This window comes from Rattus norvegicus, chromosome 1 (genome assembly GCF_021556685.1).
Source record: "Rattus norvegicus strain SHRSP/BbbUtx chromosome 1, alternate assembly SHRSP_T2T, whole genome shotgun sequence".
Classification (NCBI taxonomy): domain Eukaryota; kingdom Metazoa; phylum Chordata; class Mammalia; order Rodentia; family Muridae; genus Rattus; species Rattus norvegicus.
In genome coordinates, this window is record NC_141534.1 from 65,214,218 (window position 1) to 65,236,694 (window position 22,477).

Consider the following 22,477-nt stretch of genomic DNA (forward strand, 5'->3'; position numbering starts at 1 on the left):
TCTGGACTCAATATGTTCCATGTCGTCCACAATTACAGGGTCTTGTGTGATGGAGCTCAGTCCTCATAGGGATTTGAGAAAGCCTTCCGGTCTTCCTTTAACCAGCGGTACATCATCACATCAGTGACTGTCATCCTATATTTCATGTTGAGTATCATTAAGAGGCTAAGCAGGTTATCCATCTCTTCTAACACCCAACAGGTGGCAGAATACAATTGCCACAACAAGTCTTTTCAAATCTAGTATGAATACAGAGTAAAGATCTTAACTTTTTAAGTACCATGTAAAACTAAGGTCCAAATGTCATTTTGTGGACTATCATAAAGTTTGCTGGGCAAGAGTTCAGGAGCTCCAAAAGACAAAGCACCACAGTGCCAGTTCAGCATTGCCCTGGTTCAACTTGTGTTCTAAGGCGAAAGAAAGTCTATGATTTTAACTTATCCATTTATGTCCAACATAATCTTATATGGTTTGAGTTCCCTGTGTACTATACCGTGCTCATGGCATTAGCTCACAGTTGCTCTAATTTGCCTAAATATTTGCCTGACTTTATCCTCCTCTACCTTACCCCCATTTTCTGGTGTTTTCATAAAACTGTTGTCCTTCAATGAGCTCTTACTTGGGGAAATAAGATGCTGTTCAGGTGGTCGACCATCATCATTGTCTCTGCCTTGGTCATGAGTGGCTGGCACCATTGCTTCTTTAGAAGCAGTTTGATGGTCATGGGGCTGCCAGGGAGCTGATGGTGTGGTATTGGGACCTTGGTGTTGCTCCTGTGTCCCATGGTCCTTAAGTCTTTGTATTGACAGTGGAAGTATACCTCCTCAGAGATTCTGCTCAGGTCTAGGGTGTTGTAACTCCTCCTTACTATGTGTAAGCATTGTAGTTAAAAACTACAAATATTCCCTAGAAATAACTTAATAAGAATAGAATAAAAATGATGAAAAAGATGTAGTGAAATTACTATATGTGTTAACTCAAAATGAGCAAAATGTCTTGTGGATTGCTCTTTGTATGTTTGCTTTCCCAACAGGGTGGACCTGTAGTGCAATAGATCACATATTCAGATGATGTCAGGTGAAATAGTAATTAGCCAAATAAAGGTTACTTCCTCTGATTGGACAATGGAAGGAAAAGGTAGAGCAGAATGCATTGGAAAAGGGAGAGAAAGAAAAATAGAGATGGAGGATGTGGGCAAGAAGTAGATGGAGGAGGAAGAGGTTAAAAATGGAGCAGACCCCTGTGGCCTGGAGGAGCCACAAGTAGCTAGAGATTTCATAAATGGGCAATAGAGTAGTGTAGAGGTGTATTTGTCCAATCTAATCGCACACTTTGTCGTTATATTATTGAGTTTTCTGTTCCTTGCATTGGCGTTTTTGGTTTGGAGATTTACCCATGTAAATCTGGTTAGTATAAACCTCTGGTATTTTCATTTCAAATGACTAAGGCAAGTCCTGTGAGAGGAACTTTACCCAGCCTTCTGCAGGCCAGCCAGAGGGTGTGGGTGGGATGAGAAATGCAACAGCACTCCAGGCACTTCAGTTAAAATTTGTTTGGTTAAAGTAGCAAACTAACAACAGGAACCAAGACAAGATGGCTGCATAGAACTAGCCATGTAGGGTGAACCTAACCACTGATACCAGAGCATAGAATGAATTAGTATGGGTTTAATTTAAAACTACATGCAATAGATGACGTCGAGTGTGGTAGTCAACAATCCACTAGGGAGTTAGGATTCTTGTCCTAGGGATGAGAGAATTAGATTCCTGAATGAGCAGAGATGAGTCAAGGGACTCCAGCACATGGGAATCTTAAATACAGGGATAGACAGACCCAAATCAGGCTCTGAGTTCTCCTCCTGTAAAAAGAATCAGTATAATGAATGGCTCCAGGCAGAGAGGGAAAGTAAAGGGTGCCTGCTTTTAATAAAGTTTGGTTTAGTTGTTGCTAATTTGGTTTAATTGGATAGAAGAGGACACAATTTTGGCCTCAGTCACCTGGGGAATTCCTCCTGAGGTTCAGAGCTAACTCAGGGAAAATGGGCCCAGATTATCTGGGAGCACCTGCTGTGCAGGGAGAAGCTGAGCTAACAGAAAAACTACAACCTGCAAAGCAGACAACAGAGATTGGATGAGGATAAAATCCTCTAGGAAAGTCTCAGTGTCTCACAGGATGCTCCTGTTCTCTCAAAAGTGGGTTCAATATCCTGGCCTGGCAGATTAGAAAAGCCGGAAAGAAAGGTTTCTACTGTGCTTGTTTGGTTTAGTTACTTTGTTGAGAAGTTAATTTTCAAAATGTGTGTGATTTTGAATTTTCTGGTTATTTTACTATTTTTTCTGGGAAAGATGTCAAGCTAAAAAACTTTCTGGTTACTGGCTAAAGGACATGCTAGTTTGGGAGAAAGACCTTATGTTTCTGCTTATAGGAAAAGTAATTAGGCCCTGGAATCCTTCCAGAGTTCTCTGGATCAGAAAGGGGAGAGGGAGCCACCCTGAAGAACTAGAAAATTCTAGAGAACCAAACAAGAAAGGTAAAGATTCCTTATGCCATCCTTCACAAGGCATGAGCAAAGACTTATGATTGGTTATTATTAAATTTGGCTCATAAAAAGACTATCTTTTCACATGCTCAAACAAAGAGCAATTTCATCTTGAGTGGTCAAGGTATTTTATGTTAAACTGGTTCACAAACGGCTTAGCAATCGAGCCTTAGGATGCAGAGTAACAAGTGCATAGAAGTAGCCATGGAGGCTGCGTGAAACTCTGATGCCTGTGTTTAGCCAGACTTAGTGCTGGGTTATTTTAAAATTGCATGTAGCATAATGTGCTTGAACTGAACTAAAATCAAAGTTAGAAAAATAGAATATATATCATGGAAAGATATCAAGGAAAAGGCTAAAAACAAAAATCCCAAGTAAAATCCAAACAAATAACCAACTTTATATTCTGTTCAGCAGAGTCATGAAGCTCTCTAGAAGGAGACAAGAGAGGATGCAGCTGTTGGGCTATCTCAGGCAAACTCTGCACCAGAGCACCTGTTCAAAGAGATTAGGGCATCATTACTGTATCATGGATGTTTACTGGGAGAATTGAATGAATTAACAGCTGAGTTGTGGAATTCTATAGATCTATAATATAATCCGCAGTGGATAATACAAAGTTATGAAATATCTTCCAGCTTCTTAATCAGAACTATAAATTTTCAATGTAGCCCATGGATGCTGAGGGTAACTGTGATTTCAAGGTCATTTCCAATCATCTATGTTAAGTGTTTTGACTCAAGGAAAGTGGCATTGCCATAGATGAAATCAGTTAAAGGCATATTTATTTCTGCTTTGCCAAGTAACTGGACAAAAGTCAGTTCAAAAAGTTGCCATTATTGAGTGTACCTTTTTCCTCTCAGTTACTTCATGTATTTTCTCACTTATTTAAATTTCCATACATCTATACAGTAAAATATGGTCTTATCAACCCTAACTTCTCTCCTCCAAATTCTAAAAGATTCCTCTCAGAATCCCCCTTTTGACTCTCTAGCCCTGGTTAGTCTGGGACTGGCTGTGTAAATCAGATTAGTCTAGAACTCACAGAGGTCCACCTGAATCAGATCCTGGGTTAAAAGTCAGCACCACAAATATCATCCTGAGTGAGCTAACCCAATCACAGAAAGACATACATGGTATGCACTCATTGATAAGTGGCTATTAGCCCAAATGCTTGAATTACCCTAGATCCCTAGAACAAACGAAACTCAAGACGGATGATCAAAATGTGAATGCTTCACTCCTTCTTTAAATGAGGAAAAAGAATACCCTTGGCAGGGAAGGGAGAGGCAAAGATTAAAACAGAGACTGAAGGAACACCCATTCAGAGCCTGCCCCACATGTGGCCCATACATATACAGCCACCCAATTAGACAAGATGGATGAAGCAAAGAAGTGCAGACCGACAGGAGCCGGATGTAGATCGCTCCTGAGAGACACAGCCAGAACACAGCAAATACAGAGGCGAATGCCAGCAGCAAACCACTGAACTGAGAATATGTCCCCTGTTGAAGGAATCAGAGAAAGAACTGGAAGAGCTTGAAGGGGCTCGAGACCCCAAAAGTACAACAATGCCAAGCAACCAGAGCTTCCAGGGACTAAGCCACTACCTAAAGACTATACATGGACTGACCCTGGACTCTGACCCCATAGGTAGCAATGAATATCCTAGTAAGAGCACCAGTGGAAGGGGAAGCCCTGGGTCCTGCTAAGACTGAACCCCCAGTGAACTAGTCTATGGGGGGAGGGCGGCAATGGGGGGAGGGTTGGGAGGGGAACACCCATAAGGAAGGGGAGGGGGGAGGGGGATGTTTGCCCGGAAACCGGGAAAGGGAATAACACTTGAAATGTATATAAGAAATACTCAAGTTAATAAAAAAAAAAAGTCAGCACCACTAAACCACCCCTCTGTGTGTGTGTGTGTGTGTGTGTGTGTGTGTGTGTGTGTGTGTGTGTGTGTGTGTGTGTGTATGTACAGAAATACACATAAACACATTTTTTGTACCTCATTAAGCCCTGTTAGACCTGGTCAGGCTTGCATACTGTGTGTACAGCTGTTCACTGGGAGTCGTACCAATGGCCTTCCCCCAACGAAGAATGAATTTCTATCAGCTGCTGTTAACTGCAGCTCCTCATTTGATGCAAGGGCTTATAATTTCTTCTCCCACCCATGCATGATGTGCAGACAAATGCCACATCTGTCACTTTACTCGGTTAACATATACTAATAAAATGTTGTGGTGTTTTCAAATTTATATGTATATATATATATATATATATATATATATATATATATATGTATGTATATATATTGTGCATGTATAATGACACATCGTATATACTCGTAGTGGCTATTCCTGGTTGTGAACTTGACTATAAGTGGAATGAACTACAACCCAGAATTGTAAAGCTCACCTTTGATCCTGATGTTGAGGCTGGGAGATACAAGTTTCTGAACTGCATCTTGGCATGGAGATCATGAGGCAAAGTGGCTAGGAATCAAGGAGCTTAAGGCAAGGAGGTCTCTGAGTTCAAGGTCACCTGGGACAAGGCAAGTCCCAGATCCAGCTGTGGTTGTATGCACCTTTAACCTGGGACACATCTTCTGCTGGGGATTTACATGAGGACATTGGAAGAAGGAAGAGTCTCTCTTTTTCACCTGCCTGTCTGCCTGCCTTGTGGGACTGAGCCACTGCTAGATCCTTGGACTCCCATTCATACCTGCTGCTGATCATGGTTGGGGAGTTGGACTACAGACTGCAAGTCATCAACAAATTGTCTCTCTGTACAGAGGTTACCCATAAGTTCTGTGACTCTAAAGAACCCTATATAAGACAATTCTCTTTTATAATATATAATTTCTATTTATATATTAATGTACAATGTAATTTATTATTTTATTCATAATTTTAATACATACATCCATATATTTATATGTAAATAAAACACAGGTTGTATGCCTATGAAACAGTAACACGCTGCATACTTGATGACTGCTGCCTTGTCCCTACTCCCTACTGCAGGGGAGAAAATGGGCCAGTCTCACCAATGAAAAAGGTAAACTAAAATGTTAACTACTGGGTGGAAATACAGATGGTGTGCATATAAAATAACATCTTCTTGATTCCTTCTTTAGAAATTTTTCTTCATTTCTTGAAGTCTCTTTTTATGATACATTATTATATGATATACTATCTCACAGTTATTATGGTAAGTTATTTTTATTGTTAGTACAAAAGTATACACATAATGTTGTGCTAATTCCAGTAATGTCCGGGTAAGGCTTCATGCACATGACTGCATTGTATAATATTTCCCTATGTGATCCAAAACTCTTTTGTTGTTATATTATGATCTCTAAGCAGAATATTGATGATCCTGAAATTATATACCATACCTAAGATTTTTCTCAAACATTTCATTAGCTTTCCATAGAATGCTATTGTAAGTGCATTTGACTGTTCAGTTCCAGGGTATGAATCCCAGTAGAGTACTTTCTGGATAATATTTCCTTACAAAATGCTGTTAACTGCTTCCTCCAAGAAGTTAATTTCTTGTTTTAAAATTTATAAATTATGTTTAAATGGAAGATAGAGAAGGCAGATGCTGGATTATTTAGTACCAAGCTGGTTTTCTGTCCTGATGTGGGTAAGGGCTGGTCACTTGTTATGTTTCTCATTCCTTTAGATTTGTAGCTGTTTTAGACTTTATAAATAATCATTTTGAGTATTCCAAGTCCATAGGCATTTTCTGACCCAATTGTCCATTTTACAGGAGTATTTTTCTTAGAAGTTTGGAACCATAAAATAGAAATTTTCCTAACTAGTGAAGATTCCAGGGTATATGTGGGTAGGATTTTGCTCATTTCCTGCTGTGTGATTTCATTGTGCTGTTCTGACCTTGTTTTTGCATAGGGTGCTGGCCGGTATAAACTGGAAATATATGTTAAGTCGTTATCCAAGGCAGTGTTGCAGATGTGGCCAGTATTTGTTTTAAAGGAATCAGTGAAGGGCATTCTGCACTCGAGCTTTGTGAAAAAGTGTGCAGATGCTCATGGCTGTGGATGCTGTGTGGTATGAAGAACACTGCAGTTCATTGAATATGGTGTGAGGAATGCTGCTGTGCACTGACCGTGTGGTGTGAGGAATACTGCTGAGCACTGACTGTGTGGTGTGAGGAATGCTGCTGTGCACTGACTGTGTGGTGTGAGGAATGCGGCTGTGCACTGACTGTGTGGTGTGAGGAATGCGGCTGTGCACTCACTGTGTGGTGTGAGGGATGCTGCTGTGCACTGACTGTGTGGTGTGAGGAATGCTGCTGTGCACTGACTGTGTGGTGTGAGGGATGTTGCTTTGCACTGACTGTGTGGTGTGAGGAATGCTGCTGTGCATTGGTGCTGCCTTTTTTCCCCACTGTTTTTTTTTTATTAACTTGAGTATTTCTTATTTACATTTCGAGTGTTATTCCCTTTCCCGGTTTCCGGGCAAACAAACCCCTCCCCCCTCCCCTTCTTTATTGGTGTTCCCCTCCCCATCCTCCCCCCATTGCCACCCTCCCCCCAACAATCTAGTTCACTGGGGGTTCAGTCTTAGCAGGACCCAGGGCTTCCCCTTCCATTGGTGCTCTTACTAGGATATTCATTGCTACCTATGAGGTCAGAGTCAGGGTCAGTCCATGTATAGTATTTAGGTAGTGGCTTAGTCCCTGGAAGCTCTAGTTGCTTGGCATTGTTGTTCATATGGGGTCTCGAGCCCCTTCAAGCTCTTCCAGTTCTTTCTCTGATTCCTTCAACGGGGGTCCTATTCTCAGTTCAGTGGTTTGCTGCTGGCATTCGCCTCTGTGTTTGCTGTATTCTGGCTGTGTCTCTCAGGAGCGATCTACATCCGGCTGTCAGCCTGCACTTATTTGCTTCATCCATCTTGTCTAACTGGATGGCTGGATATGTATGGGCCACATGTGGGACAGGCTCTGAATGGGTGTTCCTTCTGTGTCTGTTTTAATCTTTGTCTCTCTATTCCCTGTCAAGTGTATTCTTGTTCCCCTATTAAAGAAGGAGTGAAGCATTCACATTTTGATCATCTGTCTTGAGTTCCATTTGTTCTAGGCATCTAGGGCAATTCAAGCATTTGGGCTAATAGCCACTTCTCAGTGAGTGCATACCATGTGTGTTTTTCTGTGATTGGGTTACCTCACTCAGGATGATATTTTCCAGTTACACCCGTTTGCCTACGAATTTCATAAAGTCATTGTTTTTGATAGCTGAGTGATATTCCATTGTGTAGATGTACCATGTTTTCTGTATCCGTTCCTCTGTAGAAGGGCATCTGGGTTCTTTCCAGCTTCTGGCTATTATAAATAAAGACTGCGATGAACATAGTGGAGCACGTGTCTTTTTTATATGTTGGGGCATTTTTGGGGTATATGCCCAAGAGAGGTATAGCTGGATCCTCAGGCAGTTCAATGTCCAATTTTCTGAGGAAACTCCAGACTGATTTCCAGAATGATTGTACCAGTGTGCAATCCCACCAACAATGGAGGAGTGTTCCTCTTTCTCCACATCCTCGCCAGCATCTGCTGTCACCTGAGTTTTTGATCTTAGCCATTCTCACTGGTGTGAGGTGAAATCTCGGGGTTGTTTTGATTTGCGTTTCCCTTATGACTAAAATGTTGAACATTTCTTTAGGTGTTTCTCAGCCATTCGGCATTCCTCAACTGTGAATTCTTTGTTTACCTCTGAACCCTATTTTTAATAGGGTTATTTGTCTCCTTGCGGTCTAATTTCTTGAGTTCTTTGTATATTTTGGATATAAGGCCTCTATCTGTTGTAGGATTGGTAAAGATCTTTTCCCAATCTGTTGGTTGCCATTTTGTCCTAACCACAGTGTCCTTTGCCTTACAGAAGCTTTGCAGTTTTATGAGATCCCATTTGTCGATTCTTGATCTTAGAGCATAAGCCATTGGTGTTTTGTTCAGGAAATTTTTTCCAGTGCCCATGTGTTCCAGATGCTTCCCTAGTTTTTCTTCTATTAGTTTGAGTGTATCTGGTTTGATATGGAGGTCCTTGATCCACTTGGACTTAAGCTTTGTACAGGGTAATAAGCATGGATCGATCTGCATTCTTCTACATCTTGACCTCCAGTTGAACCAGCACCATTTGCTGGAAATGCTATCTTTTTTCCATTTGATGGTTTTGGCTCCCTTGTCAAAAATCAAGTGCCCATAGGTGTGCGGGTTTTTTTCTGGGTCTTCAAATCTGTTCCATTGGTGTATCTGTCTGTCTCTGTACCAATACCATGCAGTTTTTATCACTATTGCTCTGTAATACTGCTTGAGTTCAGGGATAGTGATTCCCCCTGAAGTCCTTTTATTGTTGAGGATAGTTTTAGCTATCCTGGGTTTTTTGTTATTCCAGATGAATTTGCAAATTGTTCTGTCTAACTCTTTGAAGAATTGTATTGGTATTTTGATGGGGATTGCATTGAATCTGTAGGTCGCTTTTGGTAAAATGGCAATTTTTACTATATTAATCCTGCCAATCCGTGAGCATGGGAGATCTTTCCATCTTCTGTGGTCTTCTTCAATTTCTTTCTTCAGAGTCTTGAAGTTCTTATTGTACAAATCTTTTACTTGCTTGGTTAAAGTCACACCGAGGTACTTTGGTATTTGGGTCTATTAAGAAGGGTGGTGTTTCCTTAATATCTTTCTCAGCTTGTTTCTCTTTTGTGTAGATGAAGGCTACTGATTTATTTGAGTTTATTTTATACCCAGCCAATTTGCTGAAGTTGTTTATCAGCTTTAGTAGTTCTCTGGTGGAACTTTTGGGATCACTTAAATATACTATTATATCATCTGCAAATACTGATATTTTGACTTCTTCTTTTCCGACCTGTATCCCCTTGACCTCCTTTTGTTGTCTGATTGCTCTGGCTAGAACTTCAAGAACTATATTGAATAAATAGGGAGAGAGTGGGCAGCCTTGTCTAGTCCCTGATTTTAGTGGGATTGCTTCAAGTTTCTCTCCATTTAGTTTAATGTTAGCAACTGGTTTGCTGTATATGGCTTTTACTATGTTTAGGTATGGGCCTTGAATTCCTATTCTTTCCTGGACTTTTATCATGAAGGGTTGTTGAATTTTGTCAAATGCTTTCTCAGCATCTAATGAAATGATCATGTGGCTTTGTTCTTTCAGTTTGTTTATATAATGGATCACGTTGATGGTTTTCCGTATATTAAACCATCCCTGCATGCCTGGGATGAAGCCTACTTGATCATGGTGGATGATTGTTTTGATGTGCTCTTGGATTCGGTTTGCCAGAATTTTATTGAGTATTTTTGCGTCGATATTCATAAGGGAAATTGGTCTGAAGTTCTCTTTCTTTCTTGGGACTTTAGGTGGTTTAGGTATAAGAGTAATTGTGGCTTCATAGAAGGAATTCGGTAGTGATCCATCTGTTTCAATTTTGTGGAATAGTTTGGATAATATTGGTATGAGGTGTTCTATGAAGGTCTGATAGAATTCTGCACTAAACCCGTCTGGACCTGGGCTCTTTTTGGTTGGGAGACCTTTAATGACTGCTTCTATTTCCTTAGGCGTTATGGGGTTGTTTAACTGGTTTATCTGTTCCTGATTTAATTTCGGTACCTGGTATCTGTCTAGGAAATTGTCCATTTCCTGCAGATTTTCAAGTTTTGTTGAATATAGGCCTTTATAATAAGATCTGATGATTTTTAGAATTTCCTCTGAATCTGTAGTTATGTCTCCCTTTTCATTTCTGATTTTGTTAATTTGGACACACTCTCTGTGTCCTCTCGTTAGTCTGGCTAAGGGTTTATCTATTTTGCTGATTTTTTCAAAGAACCAACTTTTGGTTCTGTTGATTCTTTCTATGGTCCTTTTTGTTTCTATTTGGTTGATTTCAGCTCTGAGCTTGATTATTTCTTGCCTTCTACTCCTTCTGGGTGTATTTGCATCTTTTTGTTCTAGAGCTTTTAGGTGTGCTGTCAAGCTGCTGACATATGCTCTTTCCTGTTTCTTTCTGCAGGCACTCAGCACTATGAGTTTTCCTCTATAGCACAGGTTTCATTGTGTCCCATAAGTTTGGGTATGTTGTACCTTCATTTTCATTAAATTCTAAAAAGTCTTTAATTTCTTTCTTTATTTCTTCCTTGACCAGGTTATCATTGAGTAGAGCATTGGTCAATTTTCACGTATATGTGGGCATTCTTCCCTTATTGTTATTGAAGACCAGTTTTAGGCCGTGGTGGTCCGATAGCACGCATGGGATTATTTCTATCTTTCTGTACCTGTTGAGGTCCATTTTTTGACCAATTATATGGTCAGTTTTGGAGAAAGTACCATGAGGAGCTGAGAAGAAGGTATATCCTTTTGCTTTAGGATAGAATGTTCTATAAATATCTGTTAAGTCCATATGGCTCATGACTTCTCTTAGTCTGTCTACGTCTCTGTTTAATTTCTGTTTCCATGATCTGTCCATTGATGAGAGTGGGGGTGTTGAAATCTCCTATTATTGTGTGAGGTGCAATGTGTGTTTTGAGCTTTAGTAAGGTTTCTTTTACGTATGTAGGTGCCCTTGTATTTGGGGCCCAGATATTTAGGATTGAGAGTTCATCTTGGTGGATTTTTCCTTTGATGAATATGAAGTGTCCTTCCTTATCTTTTTTGATGACTTTTAGTTGAAAATTGATTGTATGTGATATTAGAATGGCTACGCCAGCTTGCTTCTTCCGACCATTTGCTTGGAAAGTTGTTTTCCAGCCTTTCACTCTGAGGTAGTGTCTGTCTTTGTCTCTGAGGTGTGTTTCCTGTAGGCAGCAGAATGCAAGGTCCTCGTTGCGTATCCAGTTTGTTAATCTATGCCATTTTATTGGGGAGTTGAGGCCACTGATGTTGAGAGATATTAATGAATAGTGATTATTGCTTCCTGTTATATTTATATTTGTATATGAGGTTATGTTTTTGTGCTTTTCTTCTCTTTGTTTTGTTGCCAAGACAATTAGTTTCTTGCTTCTTCTAGGGTATAGCTTGCCCTCTTATGTTGGGCTTTACCATTTCTTATCCTTTGTAGTGCTGGATTTGTAGAAAGATATTGTGTAAATTTGTTTTTGTCCTGGAATATCTTGGTTTCTCCATCTATGTTAAGTGGGAGTTTTGCAGGATACAGTAACCTGGGCTGACATTTGTGTTCTCTTAGGGTCTGTATGACATCTGTCCAGGATCTTCTGGCTTTCATAATTTCTGGTGAAAAGTCTGGTGTGATTCTGATAGGTCTGCCTTTATATGTTACTTGACCTTTTTCCCTTACTGCTTTTAATATTCTTTCTTTATTTTGTGCGTTTGGTGTTTTGACAATTATGTGACGGGAGGTGTTTCTTTTCTGGTCCAATCCATTTGGAGTTCTGTAGGCTTCTTGTATGCCTATGGGTATCTCTTTGTTTAGGTTAGGGAAGTTTTCTTCTATGATTTTGTTGAAGCTATTTACTGGTCCTTTGTGCTGGGAGTCTTCACTCTCTTCTATACCTATTGTCCTTAGGTTTGATCTTCTCATTGAGTCCTGGACCAATGTTTTGGACCAGTAGCTTTTTCCGCTTTACATTATCTTTGACAGTTGAGTCAATGATTTCTATGGAATCTTCTGCTCCTGAGATTCTCTCTTCCATCTCTTGTATTCTGTTGGTGAAGGTCGTATCTACAGCTCCTTGTCTCTTCTTTTGGTTTTCTATATCCAGGGTTGTTTCCATGTGTTCTTTCTTGATTGCTTCTATTTCCATTTTTAATTCCTTCAACTGTTTGATTGTGTTTTCCTGGAATTCTTTCAGGGATTTTTGTGACTCCTCTCTATGGGCTTCTACTTGTTTATTTATGTTTTCCTGGAATTCTTTCAGGGATTTTTGCGATTCCTCTCTGTAGGCTTCTACTTGTTTATTAATGTTTTCCTGTGTTTCTCTAAGGGAGTTCTTCACGTCTTTCTTGAAGTCCTCCAGCATCATGATCAAATATGATTTTGAAACTAGATCTTGCTTTTCTGGTGTGTTTGGTTATTCCATGTTTGTTTTGATGGGAGAATTGGCCTCAGATGGTGCCATGTAGTCTTGGTTTCTGTTGCTTGGGTTCCTGCGCTTGCCTCTCGCCATCAGTTTATCTCTAGTGTTACTTTGTTCTGCTATTTCTGACAGTGGCTAGACTGTCCTATAAGCCTGTGTGTCAGGAGTGCTGTAGACCTGGTTTCCAGTTTTCTTTCAGCCAGTTATGGGGACAGAGTGTTCTGCCTTCGGGCGTGTAGTTTTTCCTATCTATAGGTCTTCAGCTGTTCCTGTGGGCCTGTGTCTGGAGTTCACCAGGCAGGTCACTTGCAGCAGAAAAGTTGGTCTTACCTGTGGTCCTGGGGCTCAAGTTTGCTCGTGGGGTGTTGCTTATGAGCTTTCTGCGGCGGCAGCAACCAGGAAGATCTGCGCTGCCCTTTCCGGGAGCTTCCGTGCACCAGGGTTCCAGATGGAGTTTGGTGTTTTCCTCTGGCGTCAGAGATATGTGCAGAGTGCAGTCTCTTCTGGTTTCCCAGGCATGTCTGCCTCTCTGAAGGTTTAGCTCTCCCTCCCACGGGATTTGGGTGCAGAGAACTGTTTATCCCATCTGTCCCTTCAGGTTCTGGTGGTTTCTCAGACGCAGCGGTCCTGCTGCACCTGGGCCCTCCTCTGCGGGAACCCAGAGGCCTTAAACAGTTTCCTATTGGGCCAGTGATGTGGGCAGGGGTGAGCAGTGTTGGTGGTCTCTTCTGCTCTGCAGCCTCAGGAGTGCCAACCTGACCAGGCAGTGAGGTCTCTCTCCCATGGGGTTTGGGAGCAGAGAGCTGCTGCGGGCCGGGATCCGCGGGTTTGGGACTCCTGGTAAACCCCGGAAGTGCCCAGTCCTAGAGGAATTTTTGCCTCTCTGTGTCCTGAGTTCACCAGGCAGGTCTCTTGCAGCAGAAAAGTTGGTCTTACCTGTGGTCCCGAGGCTCAAGTTTGCTCGTGTGGTGCTGCCTATGAGCTCTCCACGGTGGCAGCAACCAGGAAGATCTGCACCGCCCTTTCCGGGAGCTTCCGTGCACCAGGGTTACAGATGGTGTTTGGTGTTTTCCTCTGGCGTCAGAGATGTGTGCAGAGTGCAGTCTCTTCTGGTTTCCCAGGCCTGTCTGCCTCTCTGAAGGTTTAGCTCTCCCTCCCATGGGATTTGGGTGCAGAGAACTGTTTATCTGGTCTGTCCCTTAAGGTTCTGGCGGTGTCTCAGACGCAGCGGTCCTGCTGCTCCTGGGCCCTCCTCTGCAGGAACCCAGAGGCCTTATACAGTTTCCTCTTGGGCCAGGGATGTGGGCTGGGGTGGGCAGTGTTGGTGGTCTCCTCTGCTCTGCAGCCTCAGGAGTGCCCACCTGACCAGGTGGTAAGGTCTCTCTCCCACAGGGTTCGGGAGCAGAGAGCTGATGCGATTCGGGATCCGCGGGTTTGGGACTCTCGGTAAACCCCGGAAGTGCCTGGTCCTAGAGGATTTTTGCCTCTCTGTGTCCTGAGTTCACCAGGCAGGTCTCTTGCAGCAGAAAAGTTGGTCTTACCTGTGGTCCCGAGGCTCAAGTTTGCTCGTGGGGTGCTACCTATGAGCTCTCCACAGCGGCAGCAACCAGTGACGCTGCCTTTTTTCTTTTCTCCCTACACCCTTCTGGTGGCTCAGGTTGGACAACTAGGTGCCCATGACCAACTCCTCATTGTGGATGAATTTAGTCTGGTTGGACTTTCTCAGGAAAGTTATGACTAATTGGTCACTTAAACGTGTCAACTAATTGGTTAGTTTTAGTGTTCTGAAGTGATAGTTTGCATTTAATTTTGAAATTTGAATTCAAAAAGAAGTGATGTAAAAGCTCTTTGTGTTTACTCACCTTCACTATAACCCTAGTTCTTGGAGAACATGAATCTCATTTTGGGTTCACTCATAAGAATGTATATTAGTATAGAACATTTCATTAAATAATTATATATATATGTACACATATACTTAGAGCTTGTAAAATCTTTAAATATCTTAATGTTTATGTTATAGAATAGAATATATTTACCTGTTTTATAATTAATTATCATAAGTGATGTGGACAGGACATAATCTTCTGAAAGTCTGGTTTATTTCCCCAAACAGCAACCAGGCTGAGGAACCTAAGCACAAGTATTCTGAACAGAGACTCCTCTATGACAGTGAGCGCTGTTTCTTTATATTTTCTTCCTAGGGCAGCAGAACTCATGACTACAACCAGTTCCATGGTTACACTGGAAGTTGCAAATCAAGGCATCCTCTCTCACTGCCTGTCCACCTGTCTTACCCAGCCATTGTCCTCCATGGTGCAGAGAGGTAAGAGCTAGTGACTCAAGCCAGGTTAGCCAACATATACTAATCCTGTATTGAGATATGGCTCCTCGTAAAAGTTATCAAAATCTGGGGCTGGAAAGATGGTTCAGTATTTTACAACACCAATGTTAGCTCACAACTGCCTAAAACTCTAATTTCATGGGATTTGAAACCTTCTTCTAAGTTCTTTGGACACCAGTCAAGCATTCATGTGCACACATGCTGGGCAAACACTCATACACATAAATTATTTTTATAAAGTGAGACCCTAAAAGTCCCGTGTAGTAGCTCCTACCACAGCTCTTGCTCAGCTTTTCAAGGAAGAAGTTAGTTGAGACTGAGTTCATGATGCTGAGAAATACTTCTGGATCATGATACAGATCAGATCTGATGGTACGGTTTACTAGATATATTCACAGTCTGTTAGGTGCAGTATTGTGAATCCTCTTCTGACCCTGACTCAGCTTTTATTTTTACTTTTTATTTTTTCAGTTTTATTTTTATTACGCAGATAGCTAACCCGGCTCTGGGGTTGGTTGCACAGGCTCTACCATACTCCATGGTCCAAGGTATCTGACTGTCGGGGACTTCTTGTAGTGTTTTAACCCAACCAGTTTCCTTGTCACTCTCTACCCACTCTTCCACAAGACTTCCCGGGCTCCATCTGAGGATTGGCTGTGGCTTTCAGCTGCTGAGTGAAGCCTCTGGAGACAGGTGTTCTACTTTTCTGTCTGCAAGTAAATCAGAAAGAATATCATAAATAGCATCAGAGCTTGTGTCTGTCACATGAGACAGATCTCACTTTGTGTCAGTCATTGACTGGTTGGTCCCTCAATATAGCTTTACCTTTATCCCTGCACACTTATTGGCAAGACAGATTTCGAGTTGAAGGTTTTGTGAATGTATTGATGTCTCCTTCCTCTTCTAGAAGTGTTTCTTGTTACAGGAGGTGGCCATTTCGTTTTGATGCTCTGGTAAGCCTGCAAGGGAGGCTTTGTGTTGGGTCCAGTAGTTAAAAGCAAGACCTGGGAAGGGGAACGGCAGTGTTGTGATCTAGGACTTCCTGCAGCAGCCAGCTCTGGGTACTGGGAGCCTAGGCAGGCTTTGCAGTCATAGAGCTCCATCCACTGCCCAAGTCCCATCCTGACACCTTCTCCATCTCTATTACAGACCATTGTAATTCTGGCATAGTCGCTCTGTCCTGGGCCTGATAGGCCATCCTACCCTGGAAGAACAGAGAGTTCAAGGACGGCCAAATTTCACTTAAGCAAACTTGTTCTCAGACTGTGTGGTTGCTCTGTCTTAGCTCTCATAACACACTTTCCTCTACGTTGCCTTAGGCTGTATCCTCCAAGCATCCCACCATGCATCAGCTCCATATCCTGACGAACCTACCTTAGGGTCCCTGATAATTCCAGATACTTTAATGTTCTCCCAGGATGGACTGTGGCCTCTGGTGTGGCTCACATTGATCCTAGAAGTTCTTGGGAGCCTCTATGCCATGGCATAGGATGTCTCTGAATCCGCACTGGCCTGAGGGATTCCATCTGGCACAGGATTCTCTCCCTATTGTTGAATTTTGGCACTTATGTTTTTCAGGAATGACTCTGCATGTGGTCAACACACACTACCCTGGAAGACCAGAGAGTTCAAGGACGGCCAACTTTCACTGAAGCAAACTTTTTCACACACTGTGTGGGTCCCATCAGCTGAGAGTAGCCTCCACACTGCAATGATGTGCAAACTTCTGCCTTTCAGCCATGATGGACTTTAGGATATACCCTGAAGACCCTGCACAAGCCACAGGTTGGTGATGTGTAAATTGGGCATGTTATTGGGTCAGGTCTTCAGTGCAGTGCCTTAAGCTGACAGCCTTTTGGGAGGGCATATGCGTCTCTATTAAATGAACTGGTTCCACTGTTGGCCTGGACTCTGCTGTGTCTGCAGCTCATGCTCTCCTCCAAGTCTCTAACTGTCCCTAACTCTCCTTGACTGGCTGGTCAATCAGTCTTCATACCAGTCTAGAGCCGTTCTATAAACACAGAGCCCAGACTGTCCTCTGCCGACGTTTAACAGGGCTGCTGGTTTAGTGTCCTGGGTTCCCTATGGGGGTGCAAACTCAAGTTTCTTAGGTCCCTATGTGTCTGACAAAAAGCCTTTAGAACAAGGTAGATGTGAAGAAATCAGGAAATAAACTCCTGCAGTACTTCATGTCTACCACTGGAGGGCTCTACACTTTTCTGGTCCTGGTGTGCTACTCAGCAAACCCTCTCACTGGAAGGCTCTGTGCCTGAAGCAGAGAACCTCTGCTAAACACAATGTTACCAAGAAACTGGCTGTATCTTCATGGCAGCCTGTAGAAGATTCTCCACGACCCTGAGGACCCAATTGGGAAAACTTAGGTAGGCAGGGTGTGGGAGCCACCAGGGCTGTATGGAGACCTTACCCAGAATTTAATCTCCATCTGTGCATTCTGATTAACATGACCCACACTCCTATGAAGGTCTCTGGGTGGCTCCTGATATGAGTTGGGGGAGGGGGGAGGACAAGGAAGCTGGGTCAAGACAGAAGCACTGTCCTTACTCACTGCGTCTGGGCTTGTTCCTGCCCTAACTGGGAAGCAGGAACCAAACACCCACTCCTCATGGGACTGTCCGTGATGAGGCCAGCTGAGGATCTGAACTGTCAGCAAGAAAGACAGGAGCTGTATGTGCCACAAACCAGAGCACAGTGTCCCGCATAAGCCCATCTCTCAAATGATGCCATCTCCTCCCCAGAGTGGCTCCAGTCTGGGTTAGGAGTGGGTCATGTATTCCGAGCTCTCTGCTACTCCTGCAAACACAGCAATGGTGCCTTCTCATGCTCATCTATACTGAGCCTAGGGAGCAGCCAGAGGTCATACTCATGGGAATTCAGACTTAGTTCAATCTGCTATCCTGTAGCCCATGAGTCTGGACTCAACTTTAGTGGTCAAGGCCAGTGGTTTTTTTTCCTGGACAAGACTTTGAGAATGTTAGTGACACATTGTATGCCCTTGGCTGGCCTTCACTCTAATAGCCCTGAGTGACCATTCCAGCCTGCCCTCAGGGATTCAGATCAGCATTGGCCAGATCAGGCTCTTTGCTACCTGATCCTATAGCTCACCTCCACTGTAGTTCATGTGTCCTGGCTGCTGCAGCTGCTCCAGAAGCTACCAGATGTCTTCCCACAGAATCCTGTAGTCCCTGTGGGCTCATCCACAGACATCTCACACTCTCCCTGCTGGGAGTTAGGCTGGATGCCTGCTGTATGGGAGCTCCTTGGCTTGTGGAGCAGAGTCAGAAGCAGCAGAGGAGATGTTGTCTGCTGCTCTTAATGTCCTCAGTACCCAGGGCTTGCCTGTGGTGTGGTTGTGGTCCAGCTCCAGTTAATCACTGATATAAATTCAGCCCGTAGAAGCTGAGTACCCTATGAGGCACAGGGAAGACCATGACTGAGGGGGAACCATGCAATCCAGGACACTGTTGGGATCAGGGAATATTCCAGGTCCCCTCTCACGCAGGATGCAAGGCTAGGAGCTCTGTGTGCCCTGACACAGGGGCATGGGACCGTGACTCCCATGAAATGCTCCTTCATACCTATTACATCATCAGCTTTGAGAAGGTCTTCCTCAGTAAGAACATTCCACACTGCTTGCCTCTGCCATCTGGCTCTCTTTTCCAGGGCTGCATGCCCTCAGGAACATTGACATGTCTTCTATGAAAATTAATATTCTGTTAAATCATTTTGATAAACAGTTCTCAGCATGATATCTGTGTCCAGAAGTAGTCATCAGCAATTCTCACGGGGACAGGGAATCAAAATCTTCCCCCTGCTCTTCATCCTCCTCTTTCTCCTCCTCTTCCTTCTCTTCCTCCTCCTCCTCTTCTTTCTCCTCCTCGCTTCCTCTTCCTCCTCCTCCTCCTCCTATGCTTCTCCTTCTCCTCCTCCTGCTGCTGCTGTGCCTAATGCTGCTTCTGCTATTGTTGCTACTCCTGTTGCTGCTGTAGTTTCTGCTGGTGTCTTTTCCATTGCCATGTGTCTGAAATCACCTACTGTTTATACTGAGGACATGAAAGAATTTCCAGATGACACTGTGAAATAGACAAGACAATTTATTCCAAGCAAAAAAGACAGTGAGGTAGAATTCTTAGCTTACCATTTGGGGCTTGGATTTGCCTTACTATATTATAACTTCTTTTTTCTACTTCTCAGTTGAGGTCTTTGAAAGAAACCATTTAGAACTACTACCTATAAAATTCAATAGATCACTAGGTCTTAGGAACAAAAAAAAAACCATTATGCAAAACAATATGCATGCATGCAGGATTCTGACCATCAACTATAACCCACAAACTAGGTTGTTGATACTTATTCAATGACAAACCTTGTTAATTAGTTTTGAGGCTTAATGGAATGGGATGTTACATTTGAAAACATAAGACTCTGTTCTGCAGCACTTGTGATTGATGACCACATGTGAAAAGATCAGTAGCCCCTGGAGGAGTCCATGAGCCCATGAACCTCTTGTCCTCACCCTGTGGGAGCTATTGGCCTAAGGGGGAGCTGGAGTCCATCTGAAGGGATGGGCCAACTAGAAAACTCTGTAGAGTGTGGAACTCATCAATCCTATTGGGTCCCTGCTGGGAAGAGGAGAAATCAAGAAGAGGGAGAAGGCTTGGTGTTGGGGAAACCTCATAAAGAACTTAGAGCAGATACAAGGTAAGAATTGTGGGGAAAATGGAAACCAGAGACAGAGGAAGGACCAGCATAGAGCAAACTGAAAAGGACAAAGCACAAAGGTACCTGGGCTATGCCTGCTGCTTGTTCTCTGGACTCTCCCTGTGGCTCATTTCTGGGGGGAGATTCTGTTCTGCCCCAGGCGAGGTTTCTTTCTCCTTGGCATGCAGCAACAAAGCTTTATCAGGGCATTTGCTATATTCCTGGTCCACCCCTTAAAACCTCTGTGCCGGACCCTGCTGGGGATGGGCTTATCCTCTAATGGGGCTCTGTGGGAGAGTGGGTTGTCTTCTTTGATTTCCTTATTGCTACTCTTCTCACTGAAGATGCTTGTTGTTTGAATGCATGGGACACTCACGGCACATTTGTGATAGTGGTCCTGTGTAGGTGTCATCGGTAGAGGCCTGAGACGACCAGCCACAGTGGATCTTTTGCCTCCTTTTGGATGAGCATTCTGGCCATAGTGAGATACGTGACCATGGGAGGATGACACTCGCAAGGTGCCAAGGACTGGCAGGCTTCCACTCCTTTTTGGTTCTAATCTAAAAGCAGCAGCAGGATCAAGGCTAGGGAATGGTGCTGCAACGGGACTCACTTGCTGTGCCTGGGCTGTGCAGCCATCCCCCTGGAGAGCCTGCTTTTGTAGAAAGAAATAAGTTGCCATTTCCTCATTATATTTTCTTTGTTTTAAAGAGTGTTTTACTACAGAGGCTTGGAATCCAATGCTTTTCATGGCATCCAAAATGGCCGGGTCTGGTGTGAGGGGAAGCATTTCTTCATAGGGACCTATCAATCCATTCCAGTGTTCTTTGAACCAAGGGTGTTTCATCGCCTTTCTTGCTGATGGTCTAAAGTTGGGATTTACCCTCAGTAATTTACTAAGGAGGTCCTCCAGTTCTTTTGAAACCCCACAGGGAGCAGGATATACCCCTGCCACTACTTGTCTTTGCAGTTCTTGGATGATCACTGAATCAAATGGGAGCTTTCCCACTACCATACAGTACAAGACCACTCCTATAATCCACATATCATTCTTCGGCCCGTCATACCGATGGCCAAGGAGGAGTTCAGGGGAACCAAAAGTGTACGTGCCGCAGTGGTGGTTTAGCATTTTTCCAGGTTGAAATTGGGTGCTAAGCCCAAAGTCGATGACTTTGACCTTTTTGTTTTTATCAATCATTATATTGTCCAGTTTGAGGTCTCGGTGAACAATCCCCTTTCCATGGCAGTAGCTCACTGCTGACAATATCTGTTCAAATATTTGCCGGGCCTCATCCTCCTCTATGTGCCCTGACTCTCTGATGTACTGGTAGAGTTCTTGGCCTTCCACCAGCTCCATTATGAGGTATATTCTCGTTTCCTTTTCAATAACTTGTATGAGAGACACTATGTTGGGGTGGTTGATCTTTCTCATTATGTTTGCTTCCATCATGGCTGGCTGGAACCACTGCTTGTCCTTTCGCAGAACTTTGACAGCCACCGGGGTTCCTGTGAGCCGGTGGTGGGCCAGGAGGACTTTGGCGTTGCCCCCTTGCCCAATTGTCCCCAATACTTGGTATTGGGAATGGAAGTTGCCCTCCTCAGAGATACTGGGCTCGGGTGTAGGGGTTGGTAACTCCTCCTCAGTCTCTGTAGGCATTTTATCAGTACTAATGCTACCTAAAAATAACAAAAATGGAATCAAATAATGAAAAAGATGGAGCAATATAGGAGCTAAAATTACACTTGTGGTACCTAAAAGAAACAAACAAAAGAAAAAGAAAAAAAAACAAACAAAGACAAAGTAAAAACTAGACTAGAAAAATAGAGCAAAATTATGAAAAAGTTAAGGGGAAAATATGAAGAGTCATAAGTAAAAGCCACCCAAATAACCAACCCCAAAAGAGAAAGCCAAGAGCACACACATAGTAAATGCAATGATGAAAATAAAAATCGTCATACTACAATAGGATTGGTCGGCCAAAGATGGTCAATACTATGAATAGATGTTCATTGAAGAAAAAAAAAAACAGATGAAAGAAACGAGAGGAGAAAGAATTAGTATAAGACAAAACAAACAAATATAAAAAGCCAACACTTAAGGGAAAACTCCATTGAATTTCAGGACCTAGTGATCCACAAAAATCCACAACTCTCCAGAGCAAAATACTGAAAATTAAAATTAACCAACCACAAGGAATAAGGCAGTTAAATATCAGTGAATAGTAAACCTTAAACAAAGGCCGAAGAGTCAAAGTGTCACAAAGGGCAAATTTGTATCTAGTCTAAGCCAATGATTGCTTGTACTCAATAAATAGAGAAACAGGAATAATGTAAAAGGATGAAACCGCAGGACATTGAAAATGGAGATAGAGTTAATCATCCGACTGCAGAACCGTAAATAATCAAAGCAGTAATATAGCATGTGAGAACATAAAAACCACTAAAAAATGAAACCAGCAATCCATAATAAATAAATAAATAAATAAAACAAAAAACAAAACCCCAATAGGAAATAGCCAGTGGCGTGACAATATGTGACCTAATTCTTTCTCTTGAAGTCATCCAAAAATCAATCAATCAATCAAGAAACAGGCAGCCAGCCATCTCCATAGGCCTTTAAACTGATATTATGGGGTTGGCATACCAAATGCCTGGGAGCGACTGGTCAGCCAGCCCAGATACTTGGGCAGCTGCAGGCCAGTGAGAGAGCCTGTCTTGAAAATAAGGTTGAGAACCTACCTCAGGAACAGCAGCCGGGGTGACTTCTGGCCTCTACACTCTCTTGCACTGAGGTGCAGGTAATATAGATACAA

At 42.9% G+C, this 22,477-nt stretch overlaps 1 pseudogene; it reads right to left on the minus strand.

The window, feature by feature from the left end:
- Positions 1–19,791: 19,791 nt before the first annotated feature.
- LOC148007160 (sperm motility kinase Y pseudogene) lies at positions 19,792–21,327 on the minus strand (annotated as a pseudogene).
- Between the last annotated feature and the right edge of the window lie 1,150 nt (positions 21,328–22,477).